This window comes from Carassius gibelio, chromosome B11 (assembly GCF_023724105.1).
Source record: "Carassius gibelio isolate Cgi1373 ecotype wild population from Czech Republic chromosome B11, carGib1.2-hapl.c, whole genome shotgun sequence".
Lineage (NCBI taxonomy): Eukaryota > Metazoa > Chordata > Actinopteri > Cypriniformes > Cyprinidae > Carassius > Carassius gibelio.
In genome coordinates this window covers 5,230,486-5,254,070 of record NC_068406.1, presented here as the reverse complement: position 1 = coordinate 5,254,070, position 23,585 = coordinate 5,230,486, and the positions used below count along the sequence as shown (strand labels likewise).

General features: G+C 39.6%; 1 protein-coding gene across 9 annotated transcripts in view; it reads right to left on the bottom strand.

The window, feature by feature from the left end:
* The window catches only part of atp2b2 (ATPase plasma membrane Ca2+ transporting 2), a 134,268-nt gene that overhangs the window by 76,588 nt on the left and 34,095 nt on the right, over positions 1–23,585 (bottom strand). Inside the window, exon 1 of one of the 9 annotated variants that reach the window (XM_052568924.1) lies at positions 587–717. The exons of 7 other annotated variants lie outside the window; for them this stretch is intronic. The gene's annotated coding sequence lies outside the window, so the exon portion shown is untranslated. Of the gene's footprint in view, positions 1–226; positions 242–586; positions 718–23,585 lie in introns of those variants that run through there. One more of the 9 variants, XM_052568925.1, reaches the window with a different exon arrangement.

Below are 23,585 nucleotides of genomic sequence, written 5' to 3'. Positions count from 1 at the left end.
TAGTACATTTGGGCTAAGATTTTAGTACACAGCACTACTGTCAATGTCACTGACGTCGGAACAGATGAGGTCCCCCCCGTGTTCTTATTCAGCCCATCATCCACATTTTTAAAAAAACTTGTTTGTCGCAGTGAAGCTACTACTCTGGAGGTCACCGCCAAACATCCTTCCCTGCCAACGTTAAAAATCTACATCTGCAAGACAAACTTTACACCGCCTGACTTACTCTGAAGCGGTTTAACTCAACAGCGTCAGGAACCGTCCCCGTCACCGCTCGGCAGCAAAATCTGATCTGAGGGCACCCATGTAGGAGAGCTTTGACATAATCCCATTCAACTGTAACTGGAGAAAAAACAGCTGTGACACTGGTCAGGAGCTCCGCGGACTCGTTTGAGTCACGGGGAGAAACCTAATGTGTCCCCACCTGCCAGCATGCCAACCTTCTGCATTTGAAGGACAGAGACACACACATGTATTTGAGCACAGCTGCTCCACGTTCCTGCACGCCGCATTGAGGATCGCCGCTACAAACATGCATTAACCGTGAAACGATGCGGCACTAATAGCATAGGTGAGTTTTACTTACTGAACCAGACGATCATGTCAAATCCACAACGCTGTGAGTCACAAAGAAGAGAAATCACCCTTCAGCATCTGTACTGAGAGACACACACACACAGCCTCAACCGTACTACACAATACAATGACAGAGAGAGAGAGAGAGAGAGAGGAGGAGGGAGGGAGTGAACCCTGCAGAACACAGAGAGAGAGACATGAAGAGATGGGAACAAGATAGATAGATAGATAGATAGATAGATAGATAGATAGATAGATAGATAGATAGATAGATAGATAGATAGATAGATAGATAGATAGATTCCACATAGAACTCATTTTTATGGACCTTGATTTGTGCAAATGGGTTATAACACCCTCTGAAGGGAACTTTGGCGTGAAAACAATCATGGCCGCCATACTGAAGGGTCGTTCCAAACCGAAATTCTGTAAACTTCGGAATGAAGGACTCAAAAGGTACAACTGATGGACACTTCAGCCCCCCATGATTCTTTGTGCTGATTCTTTTCATGATGACGGTGCCTCCATCTGGGTGCGGGTTGGTGACGCAGAAGGGCACTTCAAGGAACAGTTGTTTGGTTCCCTACACCCTTCAACCCTTCAAAGCTCTCACTCTGGAGGGTAAACCCTTTGAAGGGATTAGGGCATAGGAATGAGCCATTCTGAATGGAACGCAGGGTGGAATAGAAAACGGACTTCCATGTCTTGGTATGCTGAAGCATTATGCTTTGAAGGGGGTCGACCCGCCTCCGAAAAACAGCCCCATACCATTATCCCTTCTCCTCCTCCAAACTTCACCCAACAGTTGCCTGGATGCAGTCAGGCAGGAAACATTCTCAAGGTATCCAGAAAACAGAGAAGCATGATTCATGACTCCACAGAACAGGTTTCCACCGCTCTAGTGTCCATTCTCAGCATGCACTACACCACTCCATCTCACTCTTGCCATTGTACTTGGTGATTGTTAGGCTTGCATGTAGCTGCTTGGCCATAAAAAAAAACATTCCATGAAGTTCCCGTCACAGTTGTTGAGAGGATTATTAATGTCAGTGTAAGTTTGCAAATGTTCAGTTCAATGTTCAGTGTTTCCATAGTCTAATAAAGGAACATTAATTCAATGTTACTTAAGTGAATTTATTTTAGTATATATTTAGATTTTTACCTACTGGCCTTTAACTCAGTTCTTAAATTCAGTAGCCTGAATAGGCCTGAATAGGTTTTTCAAATCTTGTCAGTAAGTGCACAGCATGTCTAGTGTGAAGTTGCCTGTCTTGCTGTTTGTAACAAAGTTTGTGGTTCGAGGAAGAAGGAGGCAGGAACGGGTGGACATTTAAATAATACATTTAATAATAAAATAAACACAAAACTGAAAATAGTGCAACTGCCACGCACAGACAGTACATAAACAATATAGTCCAGGCCTGGCCCTGTCTTTTCCAACACTGTCGTCACTCCTCCTTTTGTCCTTCCAGAGCTCCTTCGAGGGGGTCATACGGTGAGTGGCACAGGTGTCGCTCATCATCATTAACGCCACCGGCCTCGCCCCATTCCCACGGCTCTTGGCCCCGCCCACTCGTCACACTGTTGCTTGGTTTAAAGTGTTCAGTGTTTCTCTCACACATTGGACAGGTGGAGCGAGAGAGTCATACTCTAACATACCATGCAGAATTGAAGCACTAAATGTAAATAATATTTTCTGTTGTATATTTCTGTCAAAATCTACGCAGAAATATATTTTAGCAGTTCATTTAGAATTATTCATTAATTGGTATTATCACTAGAAGGAAATGGTTCCTTCAGTAGTAGGTGGAACTTCTAAACAAACACCAGTCTCATTGGCTGGCACTCACCAACTATCACCCTGTTTTGATTTCAGCAAATCAGTTCAAGCCAACACAGAAAATGTTATTAATATTCATTAACCCAGCATCTCAGCAATCCTTCAACCATTTTATGTTGTTATTATTAGTAGACTTAGTATTCTTTTTTCCAAATGTTATTTTTTTATTTTACTAGTACTATTTTTATTTTTATTTTTTACAGACGGATGGATGGAAAAATCCATTTGCAGTAATAAAAAAAAAACATAAGAACAAAACACTATAGATTAACTACATGTTAATTAAAGAGGAATACAAGAATAGATCTTGCTGCTCTGAGCCTCTCTCTCTCTCCTTCTCTCTCTCTCTCCCTTTCTCTCTCTCTCCCTTTCCCTCTCTCTCTCCCTCCCTCTCTCTCTCTCTCTCTCTCTGGAGACAGAAAGACAACAGCATCAAGAATCCACACTCCATTCAAACCATCTATCTTCACCTCCTGAGTTAACCCTTACTAAACAGATAAACCTACCTAGAGCACACTTCTGATCTGTTGCATATATATCACTCTAAGGGATATTCCAGAGACTTCTATTGGTTTAATATACAGCTAGTTATAAATACTACTGTATAACCTAAATCTAACCTAACCTGTTTTACATCTACAAAAGGAGGTTTTGCCAGATATTTAGGTCACTTCTAGTTACAAATTTGTCCCTAAAATAAATGTAAGCTGGTACACAAACACAGCTTCATTCATACTCATTGATGTTTTGGAGCACACATGCATGTATCCACACGGGACACAAGCGCTGCATGAGCCAATCCTACACAGTCAATAACGTGTCTGAGGAAACGGTACACAGTTCTGTTTACCCCTGATTCGCTCATTCACCAGGTCAATCCACATGGACCTCCCATTCCTCCAGCACATCATGTGCCATTGAGCTTCTGAGAGAGATTGTGGGCGCATTGCATGGTGGCCCTAGCATCTCCTATGGGGCTCCGGAAGAGTTACTGGGTCATGTAGTGTTGGGTCAGATTGCACCTTGTTGAGACCAATTAAGATTGAGTTGAATAACACATAACATGGAAGTTTCTGTACTCTGTAAAAATTTGTGTCCAAAATGTCAAATCTGACCCCAAGTACCCGAACACTAGATGGTGCCAGCCGCTAAACCTGCCAATTGGACAGCAGAGTGGCCCTGAGATAGGCAAACCAGAGATGGAGAAAAGCTCATGTTTATCAAGAGGTGTTGATAGTACCACTTCTTCCTCCAGAGGAGGGTCAAGTGGAGAATCCTTTGTTTCCATTTGTTTTCCATTTGTAGTAGTAATTTGGGTTTAGTCTGGCAGTGAGCAATGCTGTGCCTCCTCGCTTCCTTCCCCATCCCCTCTTTTTGCCACAGACCAAGAGCATGCATTTCGAGGACACTTTGCCTTCTTGTGGGATCCATGGTACAGGTAAGAGTCACTCTTTAATCACTGCTTTTACTTCGGGATGCATCTTCTCCTGAGTTGCGCATCAGTGGTCCTCCTCACTGCCACTCCACGGCCAGGCTGGTTGTCTCTTTAGCACACAGAGCTTGGGAGCCTGGCTAGTGCTTCCCAGGCCATTCTGCTGGCTAATTCTGACAATCAGACTTAGTTTCAGGTATCCCCCCACGTTCAGCTGCCTTCTTTTAACCTCAAATGCAAAAAAGACAAACCTGTTGGCAAAGTACGAACTAGAACATGTCCCACCAGCCAAGAAGAAGATGAGCCTATGACCCTTACTTCCACAAGATGGCTTACAAACCCCAAGCCTGGTTCGCTGTAATTGACCAGAAGGAAACGCACTTACACATTGTGGTTTTGGCTTAACACAGACCATTTCTTCAGTTTAGTATCAAGAGTAGGGAATCTTTGGGTTGTCCCTGTCTCCATGCATCTTCACAAAAGTTGCAAAGGGAGCCCTTGCCCCACTAAAGGGTTGGCATCGGTACTCTCATCTCAACGGATGACTCATTCTAGCTTACTCACAAGATCTGTTGTGTAAGCACAGGGACCTGGTGCTCAGGCACCTCAGCCAGTATGGGGCTTTGGGTCAACTGAGAAAAGAGCATATAATGCCTATATTCTCCCCAGTGCATATGATTTATGCATATTAGACCTCTTTAGCAATGGCTGCATAGCAGACCTTTAATGGGCATGACACCATGGCATACATCACATAGATCTGTCACCAGACTTTCACCCCGTAGTCAGACCTGGACTCCTGAACAGGACCTTGACAGCAATGGCATATCAATTGCATGGAGTTGCAAGCAGTGTTTTGGTAGCATACTGGTATGGTTTGAAGGACTATGGGGTTTACATGGTGGAGCTGGGTTATGATCTTTCAAGTTCATTTATGACATCTGCATTGTCAATCTAAATGACCATGATTTCACCTTGGCTCCTTTGTATTAACCTGAATGAGGAGAGGAGAGGAGAGGAGAGGAGAGGAGAGGAGAGGAGAGGAGAGGAGAGGAGAGGAGAGGAGAGGAGAGGAGAGGAGAGGAAAGGAAAGGAAAGGAAAGAAAAGGAGAGGAGAGGAAAGGAAAGGAAAGGACATGTGACAAAGTATGGTGTCCCATACTCAGAATTTGTCTTAGAAACCCATCCAAATGCACACACACAGCAGTGAGTAATGAACACACACACACACACAATCAATTGAGACCCCTAATGTCATTCAACATAACATCTCCGTTCCCTTGATCAGAAAATGATGGACTGAAGGATGAAGAAGATTTATGAAGAATCGTGTGACACTAAAAGACTGGAGTAATAATGATGGAAATTAAACGTTTTAGCATATATTACAGTAGAAATCAGTTGTTTTATATTGTATAATATTGTGTTGTTTAATATTTTACAATATTACTGTTTTTACTATATCCTAAACAAATAAATGCAGCCTTTGTGAGCAGAAACAACTTCTTTCAAAAATCCTTCAATATATATTACATGATACAAATACCCCAAAAATGTGATCAATTCATTAGCAATTAATGTCAAAACAATTACTGTAGTGCATCATTCAGAGAGCCTTTATCAGGTCAAGGTCCGGAATGCAATGCTCTACAGGCAATATACGTGTCTAAGCATCAAGACAAGCTGACCATGTCCTCATGACCCCTCACCACATATGGGATCAGCGTGAGTGTGTGTTTGAGTTCTGCTGCAGGACAGATGGAGTATGTGCCTGTGAAATCGGGACAGCCCCCGCATATCAATGCTGCACACAGGGCTGCAGTGCAGCAAACCCCACAGCACAGAGACCACAGGACAGACTCAAACTCACGTCTCTAGTGTCAGCACCACAGCTCATCCATCTGCATTTGAGTTTACCACTAAGCTAATGTTCCCAACATTGAGAAGTCAACATTTACTCACCTACACGTCTGTGGATGGATGGAAGGATCATGTAATAAAAATCACACCATCTTTTACTTGATGAAAAACGTTCAGAATGACATGCTCTCGCACACATATACTTCATGTCAGTCCAGTGATGTCATCAAGCCCAAGGTCCATTCAGCCACCCCATCATCTTCATCCTACAATCCCACACAGTGAATCATCACCTGTTTCACCTGCTCACCCGTCCACCGCCTCACCAGCGAGCACACATCACTCAGCTAATTATGTTCCATTAAATGCAGGTTATTAATGGACTGGCATTAACATTAAATCATTTAGCTCTCTGACAGCACAATAGGAAAATAATTATAAGGCCACTAATCCAAATTATCTTTGTTCCATGGCCTCTGGCTCCAGCACTGACACATATTCCTCATGTCACAGGCTATTATTGGAGAGTGCGGTGTATTTTACTTATCGTGAGCCTGATTTCAGCTGCTCCTTGATGCTCCGCACGCATTTCAGCTGAATCATACAGCGCTAGGCTAAATTAGGAAGCTCAGCTTCACATCTTCCTGTTCAACACACCCACATGTGAAGGCTTCAGAGATGTGTGCTGTGTGCAGAACACAAGAAACACTCAATCCAAGGTCACTCACAAGCCAGATGTGCTCAAGTGAGATCCCGACTGATGCTCAAAAAATACTCAGTGCTTATTTTCAGGAAATGCTCAAGGAGTTTATATACAGTATGCGGCAAACAGTTTACAGCCCAAGCATTGACTTTTTGAGACTGCACCAGCAGTGGGACATGATGTCACATTATACCTCTATCGGGTTAGCTGTCTCCACGGAACCCACTATTAAATTATATTATAACGAACAATAATAATAATAATAATATAATAATAATAATAATTACAGGCTTTTCAGCTAAATTTAAAAACCAAAACAATGCATGAAAAAGCACAAATGCAAAAGGTATTTTATTGCTCCCTTGTTGCCCACAGACATTAGACTGGACCTTATAGTTGATGAGACTGAGATAAAGACCAGATGACAACTAGTCAAATAAAATCCTACATAGACAGTTTTCCAAGGATAGCATCCCAACAAAACACACAATACTCCTAGACCACAAAAATGCACGGAACGCACAAATACTTCAGTTTACTGGTTCAAAACTCAAACATGTTAACAGAAGTCCCAATCTTTAATTAAAGCATGCAACAAAAAATGTAAATGTTACAAATTTCACAAATGTAGCCCAGCACTTTTAGTAAGAACATAGGCCGATGTCATTCGACATTGAGCAGCATTACTTATAACACACAAACACACACAGGGACATTCTAGTGATGGAGGAATCTTCATTGATCACTGATCTATCACAAGCTGTTTCCTATTTTAAAAATCCATCTGAGCGCCACAGAAGTAGCTCATACTTGCACTAAAGGCACTTAGACATCAACACTAGCCAGTGCAGAAGAGCCGCTACACAGCAGCTATTAACCTTTTACACACAGCTAACTCAACCGCATCTTTAGAGAACATTATGTGATGACATGCAGCACCAGTGTGTTTTAGATAATTGGAGAGGGTCCTAACGATGGTTAGCTTTCCCTGACCCTGTAGCACATGGCCAGATATGCCATATTTAAGCACTAGAATCCACTGAGATGGGCCTTGAATTAGCACTTTTAAACATCAAATTATTAATAACAAAATGAGGCCTCAGGAATATAAAGTCCACCATGTAGTGATCCAGAAATGGGAATAGCAATGGGAAGTTTGACAATCACAAGACACTGCTTATTTAATATGTATTTCTAACATACCTGCTGCTGACAAAAACATCAACATCTATTTGAGTTTTTCTCCCTCTCTGATTTAAGAAAGTAATTCAAATTGACGCTCCAGCACCGTGAAGACAGTTTTATCAGTTTTAGTGATAAACAGCATCGATGAGGGTCAGGTTTGTAAACACAAAAGTATCTCAAGCATTTAGCAGATGAGCTCTGGCCAGACTGATTCAGACTGGAGGAACACCATCCCGCTTTCAAGAACTCCACAGACATGACCAGAAGATAGATAACTTCATTTCTCTCACAAGGACAGTTTAAGATACAGCTGCCTCGACCCTTTCTGGAGACATCTGCAGACGACAGCGTTCTCAAAGCTCAAGCGAGTAGGCTTTCTAGTGTGTGTTTGTAGGATGTAAACTTAAAGTTGCAGACCTTTTAAATTCTTGATTAATGAGCTGTTAAAGAAGAATGAACTTGTAAATGTTTATAACTGTTAGTTTTAGTGTTTTCTGAAATGTTGTGCTGCATCTTGGCCAGGTCACTTCAGTAAAAGAGATTTTTAATCTCAGAAAGTTTTACCTGGTTACATAAAGGACGAATAAAATAAATAAAATGAAGCCCTATTTAATTGGGTCATCAAAGAATATAATAAATCCTGGAATTCTATATGTCATTTCAGTAATGACGAGTAAATGTTATTAATGTAATTATGCAATCCATCAACTGAATATCCCTGTTGTGTGTGCATAAATTGCTGTATTTTAATGACGTCATTGTGCAATGGCTAGAAAGTGCAAACTCATAGCTTCAGAGGATTATTCATATAATAGGAGCTAAAGAGATCCTGTATTTGTGTGTTAGTCACAGACTCCAGCCATCAATGACATAATGGAAGTATTTTTACATCTGACCTCTGAAAACATGCCTCTAATCACCCTGCGAGCAGGTACAAGAGCTACTCTCAGTGCGTCTGCTCCTTTGGGGCTTCCAGGAAAGGCATCAGGCCGATTTACTGAACACTTTTGCTTAACAGCTTGTCTAAAGTAATAGCCATCATGTGACAGTATTATAAGCTCTTGGTGCTTCCTCTGTTAAACGATGCTTTTGGGACTGCGTTCTCTTGAATTCCAGCCAGTTGTTACAGACGGACAGGTTACACGTGCCACTGCAGTTACAGAACGAATCAGCTTTGACTGCACCGGCACCATTGGAGTGCTCTCACATACTGTAGAGCCCTGGGTTCAGGCGATACGTCACTGCCGCTGTCATGAATGTGTGGTTATTGTCTCCATCTAATGAAGTGCAGCGCAGATGTCATTGCATTGTTTTGTCGAGTAATACTTTCATAATTCCAGCATTTTTAAAGAGCTTACAGGAGCGAGTGTGCCTTTACTCTGAGCGACGTCACATCGGGAAGCCAGAAAACCAGAGGACTGTCTGTAAGTTCATCAAAGTGTGAAACATTAAAGCGAGGGATATATAAATACAGCGCGCCTGCACCATCCTCCCCCGGCACGCTGAGCTAGCCAATGAATTTCTATTCATAATGTCATTTTTGCCTTCATGAAAACGGTAAATCCGAGCTAATCTCTGGTGCCCCTGGGCTCTGGATTAGTGCGCTGCATTAGAGCTTGTGGACATGCTGTACTTCAGTTTCACTGGGCTTTCAAATGATTGAGCAACAAAAACCCAATAACACAACTAGTATTAAAGAGTCTCCTATTCATTCCAAATCTTAATTCGATTGATGATCAACGAGAATTTGAGAAATCTTAGAATAGATAAATGTGGTGGTGTTGGCCAGCAGTAATACAGCGTGTTGGGTAAGCATGGCGCGCTTCCAGAGAGATTATGAGTGTGATTTCACCTTTAGCACAGTAAAGACCCCAAGAGGAAAACGCACACAAACACACACCACAGCAACTTCCAGAGGAAACTGATTCAGCTGCATTCATGTTATTTAGGTCAAGAACCTCCTTTAATATCAGAACATACACATATCACTGATTAAGACCGATGTTCACTGAGGAAATCCACATTTCTTTAATGGAAACCTAAAGACTGTGTGTTAAAATTTACCAAAATATTTCTTTCTTTTTCTTTTTTTGGTATGTGAATGTGAATGGTGAACACAGCAGACTCTCGATGGAAACAGAGGACTTGTTAAAAACTGATCTTGACAGTGCTTTCTCAGAATCTCGAGTTTAGTTTGGAAACAGTTCAAACACAGACACCTCTATTCTGGGAGAGGACACAGTCACTCAGTTTCACTCTCAAACTTTAGTAAAGTGCAGAGCTTGAAGAATCATCATGTTGAAAACTGCTACAACTGCTTGCAGTAGAGTCTAATCAAGCAAAATGATTTCTGCAGCAACAGCGCTGGTTTTACAATCGTATCAAATTAAGGAATAGAATGTACCCAGAATACATCTACAAAAAACTATAGCCCTAACACACATTTTGCATGTCTCCTTTGACAGCAATCCCACTTCAGGTCTTGTGCTCTCTGCTAGAGATGATGGTCTGAATCTGGCATGTTCGATTAAGAAAGCATAGAAAGCAGAGTAGCTCTCCAGGAGCAGGACTGGAGACCCCTGCCTTAGTCAGGGTAGCACAGTATTTACTTTCTGACTAGAAATGAAAACAAGAGTGTGAGGGACAGAAGTACTGTGCATTCAATTTGTGTGAAAATTACTCAATCTAGAACTACTAAGAATGTTTATGATTCACTAGTCTAGCTGTACAGATTGAGGAGTCTTGGGTACACACACATAAGCTTTTGTTGTTGTTTTTGGATCACATTCTGCTGAATATCAAGTCAGTTCCTTGCTGTTTACAGGGAGCTGTTTTCAGCTCTTATATGTATATTTGCATGCATACTGTGTGAGCACTCACATCCTAACGCATCTAATGCAGTGGCTCTGAACTCCTGTACTGGAAACAATTGCTCTGCACATTTATTATGTCTTCCTCATTTAACACACCTGATTCATATCATCTGCTCATCATGAGAGGCTCCATGAACTGAACCAAATGTGTGTCAGATAAGAGACACATGGAGTCCCAGGACTGCCATCGAGAACCACTAATATAATGCACTCCTTGGTCAGGGCAAATGCAGTACTGTTGTTCAAGGGTCATATGATGCGATTTCAACTGTTCCTTTCTCTTAGGAGTGTTACAAGCTCTTAGTGCATGAAGAAGATCTGTAAAGTTACAAAGACTAAAGTCTCAGATCCAAAGAGATATTCTTTATCAAAGTTAAGACTCGCACGCCTCCCTAAAACACATCGTTCAAACACACCCCACATCTCTACATCACTGTGTGAAAACTTGTGTAAAGCCGGCCAAATGTTGAAGCACTTTATTTGCTCTTCCGAAAAAAAAAAGATATTTTTAGGAATCTTCAAGATTACTTAATGACCGTTTCCTGAATCTAGAAGAAGTCATTCTGACTTTGTTACCACAATTTGATGCTTCTGAATCAGCTACTGTAAGTATGTTTTTATTAGTTTAATAAATCCTCTTAAACTCTGCAGACCCGGTACCGGGTCCGAAAATAGCATGCCAGATGTTTGTGTCTCATTTGCATATCCTTCCTTATATGGCATTTGCCCAAAAATGGGTTCATTTGAAAGCTTAGAGTGTTTTCTTTACAAAGAATACCATTAATTGGTTTTATGATACATAAAGTAGTCAAATTAAGCTAAGAAATATATTTCCCCCCCCCATAAATTTCCATCTAACGATTGCGAATACGTTTTCGTAAGAATGTGTATTTAAAATATTTTTCACAAAACAGTCAAGTCATATATCACAAGAAAGCTCTCATTCTCAGGAATCTGATGATGTAGATCATTTTATTGTGTGACAATCACAGATCGAATGATCTTCAACAGAATCGCGATGTAAAATTTCTCACCTTATTATTTATACATTTTGCACCGCTTCAGTCAGCCGCAAACAGCCACGCATACCTATATACTCGATATAATCTTTTAGATTAGAATCTCTTCTTTCAAACAAGACCATTTTTACGTTTCTGCGTGCTTCCATTGCTGAGATATAAAGCGTTTTGTACAAGTGCGCAAAAGCGCTCCAAGGGCTGTATTATTGAAAAGATCTTCAAGTCATATAGACGGGTCTAAATGCCTTTCTTCTGCTATAGACGTCTGATCTCTTTTGTGAAGCGCTATTTGTCCTAATTGCTGTCATTCACAAGTCGTTCCCTCCAATCGAAGGTGTGATTCAGCACCGCGGGGGTGCTGGAACTGGACAGCGACTGCCCACTCGTTTCCGCTTGTCTGACGCGCTGTGGTGTCTGGGAAACTGAGTCTTTGGCTGCTTCTAAACAAAGGACACGCGAGGAAAAACTACAAATGGCCGAATCTCCGGATTTATAATGCATAATATTCATAAAACAAGTTATGGGTGGCCAACTTCGCCGTGGAGAGGTCAGGACGCGCATCTGGTAAGCCTATACGCGTGCTACTCGCTTTCATACATTTGATTCTTTATTCTGAGGCTTGGAAGCTTCGCTAGCAATAAGCTAATATGTTTATTTTCATAACTGTGCAGTGTTCGACCGCATCTCAGTGAATGTACAGTAATCCGTACAGTACTGGGGGAATAAACATAAATTAGTTTGTTGACGCTCCGAAGTTCGCGCAAAAGCTTCGGGGAGCTTGTTTACACTGTATAGAAACCGAAACCAAAATACACGCTGATAAAAAATCAAAATATGAAATATGAAAGAGACAGGCGAGGTCTCTCAATCTCTACACGATGCAGAATAGACATAAATGAAACGATATGAAGCTGGAGATTGTGGATTCTATTTTAGATTGTGATAGACCAGATATTTTTTATAATTTTATGCATGTTGCTATTGTGTAATTTGACTTATTCTCTTTCAAAGACTGTTCAGAAAACCCACACACAAAAAAAGCACATTGTATTGAGATGGTTCATCATATGTGAAACAACATAAATAATACTATTTGTCACAAACAGCAGCTTTTTATGTAACTTCTGAGTGTTTTCTGTCAAATAATATACAGAGATCACATTATTCCATACTGCAAGTGTGCAAAAGATGACTTCATACTTATTTAGACAAAAATTTTATACAAAAATGGTATTATTCCTTCCTTCAGTTGGAATAGAATAACTTTTGCATAGATTAGGATAGAAAGAAATTTCTGTTTTCCTCTAATAGCTGACAGTTGGAAGAATCACAAGACATTGGTCTGAAGTTGCCAGCCCCTTCAATGCCTGAGTTATACCATTTCAAACTTCAGTTTACACAAATAAAATAAAAAAGCGCCTTGTTTTTTTCCCTATTTATTATAACACAGACAGCATATATTGTCATTTTTATCAATTTCAACAGTGTTTTATGTAATTTCAAAGGGTTTCCTTTGAAATTATACCAAACTTTCTGAGCTTACACTGTAGCATTAGTATAGGCAGGCATTCAAAATTAGGTAGGAAAATGAAAAACGGAAATCCCCAAAATAGCATTTGTGCTTAAGTATTTGCTATTGAATTTTCGGAATGAAAATCTATTTATTTATTCACAGCGAATTTGCGTTTTTCGGCCAATCACAATGCACTGGGGTCAGTTGGCCAATCAGAGCAGACTGTGCTTGTCAGAAGGAGGGACTTTGTAGAAAACTATGTGTTTGAGAGAGACAGGGCATATTTTTTATATCTCATTATCTCATTTTTTTTACATTAAAGCATGTCAACATATTCTGTCACACCAAACACACAAAATAATGATCTTGAATAAGGTATCATATGATCCCTTTAATATTAGCACTTGACAAGAACAACAGAAAACCTCTCTCTGCTTCTCATTCATTAATACTGACTGATTACTTACAATTACGTGAAAAGCAATGACCAGTACTTGAAGACAATGTCCCATTGTTTTAATTCATCTGAATTGTTAAACTGCTCATAGATTTGTAAATCTACGTTGAGAAGCATGAAATTACACAGCTATTGTTATGGACGACTGAAATCAGGATGTTATGACAGCTATCAGCATCATGCTCTGGAGCAAGATTACACCACGGGGACTGTCCCAGTAACTCAAGATGTTGTTGTGCTATGGTGATGTGTTGTTTACGGTACAGTGTACGGAAACTATAAGTCGTGGAAACTATTTCCCTCGGCCCTGGGCTTGTGGCAAATAAACAGTCTGTTCTGTACTGCATTATTAAGAAACACGTGTGAAAAATATCAGGAGGCTTTTGCTGCAGGTGCACTGCTTATGCCAAACAGCACAGGGATCTATGTATAATGACCTGACCTCTCTCTCTCTCTCTGTGTGTCTCTCTCTCTCTCCCTCTCTCTCTCTCTCTCTCGCTCGCTCTCTCTCTCTGCAGCACTTCCTGTGACCTTGCAGCTGAAGATGGTGATACTGTAGGGCAGGAGGAAATGAGTGCTCCCACTATTGCCCACTTTATCTTCTGTCTCAAGGGAAGCTGTCAGCCAAATGATAAAGAAATCTTGACTGGTGAATGACAGACAGCTCATCTCAACAGATCACAGAGACAGCGTGCAGTCACACACACATCTGCTAACTTCACACACTAGTCAAACCATCATCCTTTTTAACAATGAGATGGCGACGGGGTCACTAACTTCTATCTTTGAGTGACATGCGGGTCCTCGTTAAAGAACGACGAGGTGTGGAGCTTCTTCTGTCTGATCTGAGCAGACTGTGGACCATCTTACTGAGGAACTAGATTGAGATGTGCATCTGAGACTGCAACAACTATTTAATAACTCCATAATGAAAGTGACTGGCATTAAATTACTGATATAAGCCAAAAAGAGACTGGTTTTCTTTTGCTTAAGTAAGGAAACTTTGCTTCCTTTGCTCCTGTAAACTCGTGAGAGTAGTATGTCTCAGAAGAGCAATCATGCTACGTCATCCACCAGAATGACTTCTGCATGTAACAGGTAGAGAAGTGAGAGAGAAGTGTTTATTACATTTGAAATATGGATATTTTTCTTTAAAATATACAGGCTAATTTTCCATTATGGGTGTACTAACCCTTTAACAATTCATCCATCTGATGTTTCATTGTTTGAAAATGTTTTGACCTTGTACATTTATTTGTATTAGCTGGATCTTCCCGATCCAGATTTTCTTCAATCATTTAGTGCTCTTAAACTCTGCCTTTTTCTAACCAGCAATGACAATCACTACGGCCACATCACAACATCCAGTTAACAACCGATGATGGATTGAACCAAGAACATGTTTTTTTTTTATTTTATTTTTTTATGATCAACTTCAATCAGATCTGACACTACTTCATTTTGACTTTTACTTTATATTATGTGACTCTTATTTAGCATTTTTCTGCTTACATTTTGTTTTGCATACATTGCATATAAAGTTTGAGGAAGAATGCTGGGTAAGATGTGAAATATCTTAGAAAAAAAGAGATGAACTGATAATAAAGTAGTTGTTAGCTGAGGTCTTCACATCATCACAACTACGTCAAGAGTACACTGGAAGTATGTCATTTCATTTACATGAGTGATGTCCGTCTCTGATATGGTCCCTTTCCTGGATGCTGAATTGTGCAAGATCAGGAGATTCTGGAGAGACTCCATACTTATTAAAGAGTGACACAGACAAGTCATGGATACCTTCCCCCTGCTGTGTCTCATCATGATCTCACCATGATTCTAACACCACTTCAGAAGTAATTCTGATGACTTGTGACTCAGCAAACCAGAAAACATTCACACAAAAAGCAACTGTGAACTTTGATGTGTCCATATGAATCTGGTATGAAGAAGGTCGATTGGTCATATCTGAAGCGTGCGAACTGTGTCACCGTTTCACTCTTAATAGAAATTAAGAGTTGTGCAGTTAGCAAGTAAAACTGAAACATGCTTATTGTGTCAGTCACTGATTATTGCTTAACATTCGGTTCACTTGCGAAGCAATAATGACCCGTGTCTTTATTGACCACCCAGTGCACTCACGCTCCACCTAAGACCAAACTAAGCAGCTTGAGCTTTGCAAAACGTGTGCAAGTGAAATAACTGCAGAAGAAGCAAGTCATTATTAAAAGAGCCTGATGACTGATAGCGAATGGCCTGTGCTGATTGGTGCTAGTGTGAATCCGTTCCCTCGAAGCTTACATTAATAATCAAGCAAGCCAGTTCTCACCATTCTGTGCATGAGACTGGAAATTATTCATGCTCTACCACACAGTCTGTTCTGTTTAGTTTTGGCTAGTGCTAGAAACAGTCTGTGCTTATTACAGCTTGACCAGACCAAAAACCAACAGAAAAACTACAACTTAAGAGATAAAGAACAACGAGTTTTAGCTCCACGGACATCTACCTATTAGTCTTTTAGCACGCCTCATTTCCCAAGATCTCCGCAAACCTGTCAGTGGGGCTAATTTCACCCTGAGGAGAGCCTATTATTTGTAATGATCAAAATTCAGACGGCTGGGTACATCTTGGCAGCCAAAGTACAGGCATTACATTCTGCTGCATTTGTGAGGCTAATTGTGTCACATTCAGTATCTGAGGAATGACCAGAACAGCCTCCCTCCCGCTCGATCTGAACACACAGGAACTTCTTAATCACACGGTAAAACTATAAAATGTTTGCACGCCTACACACACACTGACAAGCGCTTTACGCGGAGGATAGTGCCGAAATGTGGAGGTATCTGCTGCATGGCAGACTTAGGGTAGATTTAGATCTAGATGGTAAACAATATGCTAAAAATAATCCACTTAATACTGCTGCATGCCACGATTGATAGAGACACTGCCATCAGCCCACCCGTACTAGCCTGGACTGTGTCCAGATGCTGGATTTGAGCTGTTCACTGAGGGCCATGTTTAAGGAACACCACACATACGGTATCTGTCAGCCATGGCATGCACACAACACATCTGAATGAATGTGGAGAGCACTGATGCTGAGCTGCGGTGAGGTTTGGGTTAATCCTATATACGTATGGTATAAAGCGCATGGTGAAGGTGCATTTAGGGCGTGGCCCGGTGCATGGTGTAAAACTAGGTCTGGAATGCTTTTGTTCAGTTTGCAATGCTCAGGAAAAAATCTTAAATAGTAATACATACTACAAATGTGTGGAAACATTTGACATCACGCGTTAAGGCGCCTTGATTTCCGCAATGAATGAATGAATGAAGGAACGAAGGATGGTGCGACGCATTGTTTTGTTTACTACACACGTACGAAAGCATGGACGACGCTCGACGTGTTTTCAGTCTCTGTCGTCTCACTATGATGATATGAAAACCTCACGGCAACCCGTCAAAATAAAAGTTTAGTTTAACATGAAGAAACTGTATCAGAAGCATTACTATTTAGCCATCTTAAGAATCAATGTAACGACAATGCTATTACTACTAATGGATATTAATAAATCTTTATTTTTAAAGGAATAATCACATTAGTTTTCTTTTTAATTTTAACAGTAATAGTAGCAAATAGTAACAAATAGGTAGCCTAATTCTGATACATGCAGTGACTACCCATTATTATTATTATATGCAGGCATTTTTATCTTTATGTAGTAGGGCTGCGATATTAATCAAATTTCTAATAGCAATTACAATTATGGATGCCACAATTACGTAATCGTCCATTTATGTTATTCTGCACGCTTAAGAAGCATTTTTCTTTTATCTACATGTTATCTTAAGGGTTTTTCCCATTATTTAAATTTTAGTTTTAGTATAACACTATAATACCATTCATATTTTTACTTTTTTTATCATTTGAAGAAACGAATCCGATGTATAGTTGACATTTGAGGCTTAATACTATGGAAAAGCAAAGTTTTTCAGTTAGGGTTTTCAGCTTGTTCTATTTCATATAAAAATAAGGCATGCAGTTGCAACAAACAATGGTATAAACATCATTCAATGTAAATTGTGATAATCGTAATTAATAATCACAATTACAATTTCAAGGGAATAATCAGCAATTATGATTATTGTCATAATCGTCCGGCCCTATTAATGTAGTCTACACAATAATAATCTTTTACATTGTATTCCTGTGATTTTTAAGTTGACGCGCTGTGGACCTGTCTATACTAATGCGCTCGTTAAATAACAAAAAAATACTGCGGCATTGTAGTCTATTTCAGTTTCCTCAAAATAGCAACACGCCAGCGATGCACCTGAACACACCTGGTGTTCAGACCAGCACACACATGAGCGCACAAATGGATGCAAATGCATTTGCTATTTAAACAACGTGGTGCAGGATGGGAAAATTATACCTGCGTAGGGCAGAAACTAGCAAAAAACACTTGCCGCATTGCGCCGGGTGTATGATAGGGCCCAGTGTGTTTGGATTTAACCCTCGCTGTGCCACACACTCCAGGAATTCTGGGAGCCAGCAGCTGTTGTTCCTGTTGGGAATGTGTGGTCCACATTGAGGTCACATGAAAAAAAATTCATTGATTCGCTGTCAACTCTTTTGTTTTCCATTGATTAAGAAACATTTGAGCACTACATTCATCTGGTGAAATGACACATTGCTAATGACAGCGAAAAGGCTCACATGCTAGATTAAATGTTTCCTACAATTCATTAACTCTTGATTTTGAAGGTCAAACTGTACTGTATGCTGATATTGCATTGACAGTTTCTAGTTGGCTTAGTTAAATTATGTGAACTGAATAGCTTTCAACATTTGGCACATATGATATCCATAATGGATAAAAAAAAAACACTGAAGTGACATGTATGTCACAAATAATTAAATTACATTTAAATAAAAAAATAGAGATTGCACTAAAGCCCAGTGCATTATTTAGCTTTTCACAAAGAAAACCCAAACTTTAACCCATGGCTATAGAATCATCCATGAATGAATGGTTCTCAAGCATGAAGATATAACCTACAGATCACTGTCAGGTATTGAGATGAATCCAGTGATGTAGGCCTCCACTCTTCCACACATTCAGTGTAATGTTGGTAGCAACTGCTGTAGGTCCTGGCATGTCAGGGTCACAGGGTCAATCCCAAGCAGAGGTGACCCACAATTCATCACAATCCTGATGGAATTAAAGCTGCCCTGTGTCATTTCTGTAAGCTGCAAACACCTCACATTTAACGGTGCTGTGTTAATGCCATTTTAAATGGCACAGAAAATGACACTCGGCCACTTTAAACTGCATCAGTTCTACACAGCGTGGAATATTAAAGGAAATTTTTAATCCGTCTGATCATTCAAATCTGTCATGTGACAGTATGAGATGAGTTTTAAACAGGTAAATCATTTTAGCAAACTCCTCTGAATCAAACACTGAAGATGAAGCACTAATGACCTTATATCACTGTCACACTGCTAATAACCAGAAACTTCTATTGACTCACTCCAGTTCTCATCAGCAATACAATACCTCATGCTCAAATAAACACACATTCATAAAAATACCCGTGAAATATTACAACACTATATTTACAGTATCAGTTTTCATATCACTTAAATATGAATGTGAATTGATTGACATAGCTTGCATTGTGACCTGCTAACCTCTAAATCTAAAACCATTTTAAACAGCATTTCAGTATCACGCTGACTCTTACGCTGAAAAATTTATTTGCCACTCCATTGGACCCTTTCTAATAAACCAGAGAAAGCAAAAAGATGATTACAAAAAGTGAAAATCTTGATGGGACCTAATATTGTATTTACACTTAACCGTATAAATTACTACAACTTAAAGTACTTCTCAATTACGGTAAGCTGTAAGTTATTAAAGTAACCATGCATGTAAGCTGAACTCAATCGAGACCCTACAGCTCCAATACGTCTGACATCTTGTAGCTAACAAATAAATAAGACTATGCCTTTCTGTAGCTCAAACAGATAGCTTTGGACTGAAACAGTTTATCGATTTTCCAACTGATTCAAAAGGGCACACACTTGATCTTATTTGTTGCACCTTTTAATTGTAGTTCACATGACCTGTCCATATCTGATCATAAACTTATGTCTTTAAGTGACGGATTAACTGTATTAAAAACTGCTCAAAGCCATTGTATCACATTCTGCAATATTAAGAATTTATATTTGTCTGGTTTTTTTTTTTTGTTTGTTTGTTTGTTTGTTTTTTTCAGTGAAGTTGATAACTTGTAGAACACTGATGGATTACTTAGCCTGGATGAGTTGACTTCTTACTACATCGACCAGTTGCAGAATGCATTAGATGCTGTTGCACCTGTCAGAACTCAGACTGTTTTATTTGCACATACTGCTCCAAGGTATACTCATGAGTTACATGAGTTAAAAGCAATTGGGGCATCAACTGGAGTGTTTATATGTGAGATCTGGCTTAATTGTACACAAGGAAATGTATGACCACCATATTAAAGACTACAAAGAAGCACTTCTACAAAGATTCCCTGATGCTTTATATTTTTAATACATTACATTTTAATACTAAATGTAATACTTGTATGAATTATTTTAGTGATAAAATGTAAACTATTCATAAGAATTTAACTCACAATAATGGGGCATATGGTTAATTCTTCTCTTTTCAGGATGTTTCCACTTTAACTGCTTTTTCTAGTTTATATTTGCCTATGGCTAATGGAATAGTGGAATGTCTCCAAAAATCAGTTAGACCCTATTCCCACACATCTTCTTAATTTTTCTTTACCTTTCTTGTTACCACTGATAACTCATACATTCTTCTCTTTTTACTGGTACCATTCCTTAATTCTTTAAAGTAGCAGCTATATATCCCAAACTTAAGAAATCTGATGCAGATCATAATAACCAAGAAAACTTTTGACCCATTTCTAATTTACCTTTTCTTTCTAAATTAATGGAAAGAATTGTTGCCCTGTGAGACATTATCTAACATTGTATTTTAATGGAGAGGTTGATTTCTGTTGTAATCACTGGTTCCCCCTTGATTGGTTTAAACCATATTTATTTGGTCAGACTCAGTTTGTTCAGATAAAAATAAATAAATAAACCTTTAATCGTGGATATTTCAGATAACCAGTGGTGTGCCTCAAGGCTCAGTTTTGGGAAGTCGTGGTCTAATTGTTAGAGATTTGGACTCATTATCCAAAGGTTCGAGTCTCAGGCCGGCAGAGATTGTAGGTGTGGGGAGTGAATGTACAGCACTTTCTCCACCCTCAATACCACGAGTGAGGTGGCTTAGAGCAAGGCACCAAACCCCCAACTGCTCCCCGGGCGCCGCAGCATAAATGGCTGCCCACTGTTGGGTGTGTGTTTAAGTGTGTGTTCACTGCTGTGTGTGTGCACTTTGGATGGGTTAAATGCAGAGAAAAAATTCTGCTTGGCTGTATGTCATCTCACTTTCATTATTTTTTTATTGCCTCTAAGACAGATTTTCCATAAATTTAATATAAACTTTCACTGTTACGCAGATAACCCCCTCTATATATTTTTTAAGCCTAATTCAGTATTACCATCACAGGAGGACCCTTTTAATTTGTCTTTCTGAATCATGGTTTCCATGCAAGTTTCTCAAAGTTAATGATGAGAAGACTGACGTGACCCTGGTCCACAAAACCAGTCTTTTTTTTAAATTGAGATTTATATATCATCTAAAAAGCTGAATAAATCATCTCTCTGGTTTGTTAGGAGGACAATAATTGTCTGAGATGCAACTATTATAAATCTGGAATCTGAGGGAACAAAAAAATCGAAATATTGAGAAAATCATCTTTAAAGTTGTTCAAATGAAGTTCTTATCAATGCATACTACTAATCAAACATGAAGTTTTGATATATTTATGATTTGAAATTTACCAAATATCTTCTTGATCTTTACTTAATATCCTTATGATTTCAGGCATAAAATGGAAAAATATAATCAATAATTTTGACCCATTCAATGTTTTAAAATGCTAAAAATATACCCCATTTAAGACCAGGGTCCAGGGTCACAAATCTAATTAGTAGGTACTAAATTAAAACTGCATAACCATGGAAGTTTTACACTAACTATAAACGATTCTGTTATCTCTCCTTCTTCTCAGGTAAAGAGTCTGGGTGTCAGCCTCCGTCTTTTGAGGCACATGTAAATAATATTACATGGTCAGCATATTACTATCTGCGATATATCAATCGCCTTCGACAATCTCTTTTTGCTAATGGTACTGCTGTCCTTGTGCATGCATACATATCGAATTGATTACTGTAATTCTCTTCTCAGTGGTGTTTAACAGAAATTATTCAAACTTCAGATGGTTCACAATTTAGCGGCTCGGATCATTACACGAACACCATTGAATGAGCATATTAATCCCGTTTTAAAGCACCTTCATTGGCTTCCAATTAGATATTGAATTCAATTTAATATTTTACTTTTAATTTATAAGGCTCTTTACAATCTAGCACCTTTATATTTTAATGAACTTCTTCATGTGTATTCACCTACCAGATCTCCCAGGCCTTCTGCTTCTGTGATTCTTGTTGTCACATCTGTGCGTTTGACTTGCAATGTGTCAATGTAAGAGTTGAGTTTCCTTCAACTCTACAAGTCAGACAAAATCCACCCTGCAAAGTTTGCAACAACAAGTACACGCATGAATAAACTGTGAAGGTTGGTGCGCTGATGTAGCATGTAACAGATGTACAGCTAATGTCCTCAGTGGGCTTTTCATCCAACTTATATTCATGGGTTTGACACATTCCACTGGTGAAAAGGTTCAGAGCATGAAAAAAACTAAATCCAGTTGCTAAGCAACGGTCCAGGCCGGCATAGTGAATGATGCTCATGGCACGGCTCGAGAAAATATTTCAGCCGGGACTCTTACAGTGGAACAACATAAAGCCAATAATCACATGCACAAGCATACTGTACATCTGAATCTGGGCATGTTTGAGTGGAGAACAGCGGTGCAGAGATTGCCTCGCAGATATAGAGAGCTCCTGGCATCACTAAATCTGACACTCTAAATATAGCATCTGTCATCATAGTTAAGGTCCTTGCACATAGAGTCGTGCATTTTTTTATTTTTTTTTCGTATTTGCCATCCTAAAAATTTGCCACACACAGAAACATTGCACACTGAGGCCGATGCGTATGAATTAATCAGTTGTGAAAAAAAAAAGCTAAACTGTACTAAATAGAGTCTTCAAGGAGTGAGGGTGATTTTGTTGTCCTCTCGCTTCTTAAAAAGAGAAAAAGGGAAATATTGGGTCCATCCAATCCTGAGATACAGTATAGAGAGGAAGGAGAGTTACCCCTCCGTATTAGGGAGGAGCAGGGTTATCCCAGGAGATTCAGCGTTTACTTCAGGATGCCCGTGGCTCAGTTTGATGCTTTACTAGCGATGCTAGAGCCACATATTAAAAAGAAGACCACCAGTTTCTGTTGACTCAGTGTGCAAGGATCTTTTCAGTGCTTTGTGCTGCTAGACGAAGTGGATCAACTTGAAAATCGCCATTCTAGATGTTGGCGTTCGCATGTACAGTGGCATTGAATTGTCAAAACACCTCTCAAAATGCTTGCTACGCTTGTGAAAAACACAGAAAATCTGAAAAAGTTCCGGAGGCAGTGCCTAAATGTGACTGACACAACATGAGGCTGTATTTATTTTTCAAATTTTGGGGCTCAGTGTGCAATGGCCTTTAGACTTCACTGACATAAATGTGAGTACTTTCAAATATCCATACACAGAGTTATGAAGGGGACATAGTCACCTGGTCAGTACTTTAGTTTGAAATCTGTATATGTCCTGATTTTTTCAGCATGTGGAACTGCTAGTTCCTCATTAAGCCCTGAGAACAGTGAGAACAGATCATCTTTGAGGGCAATCCATGTGAAGGACATCTGCTGATGAAGAAACACTGTTTTCTTTTGCTTGACTGAGTAAACTGAGACTGTCCATCAGGAGCCATGTAAAGTGTTCTCCTGGCCTCTGATTGGTCAGTCCAGTGCTGATCTAGTGACAGCAACCACAATATTAACCATATGAGT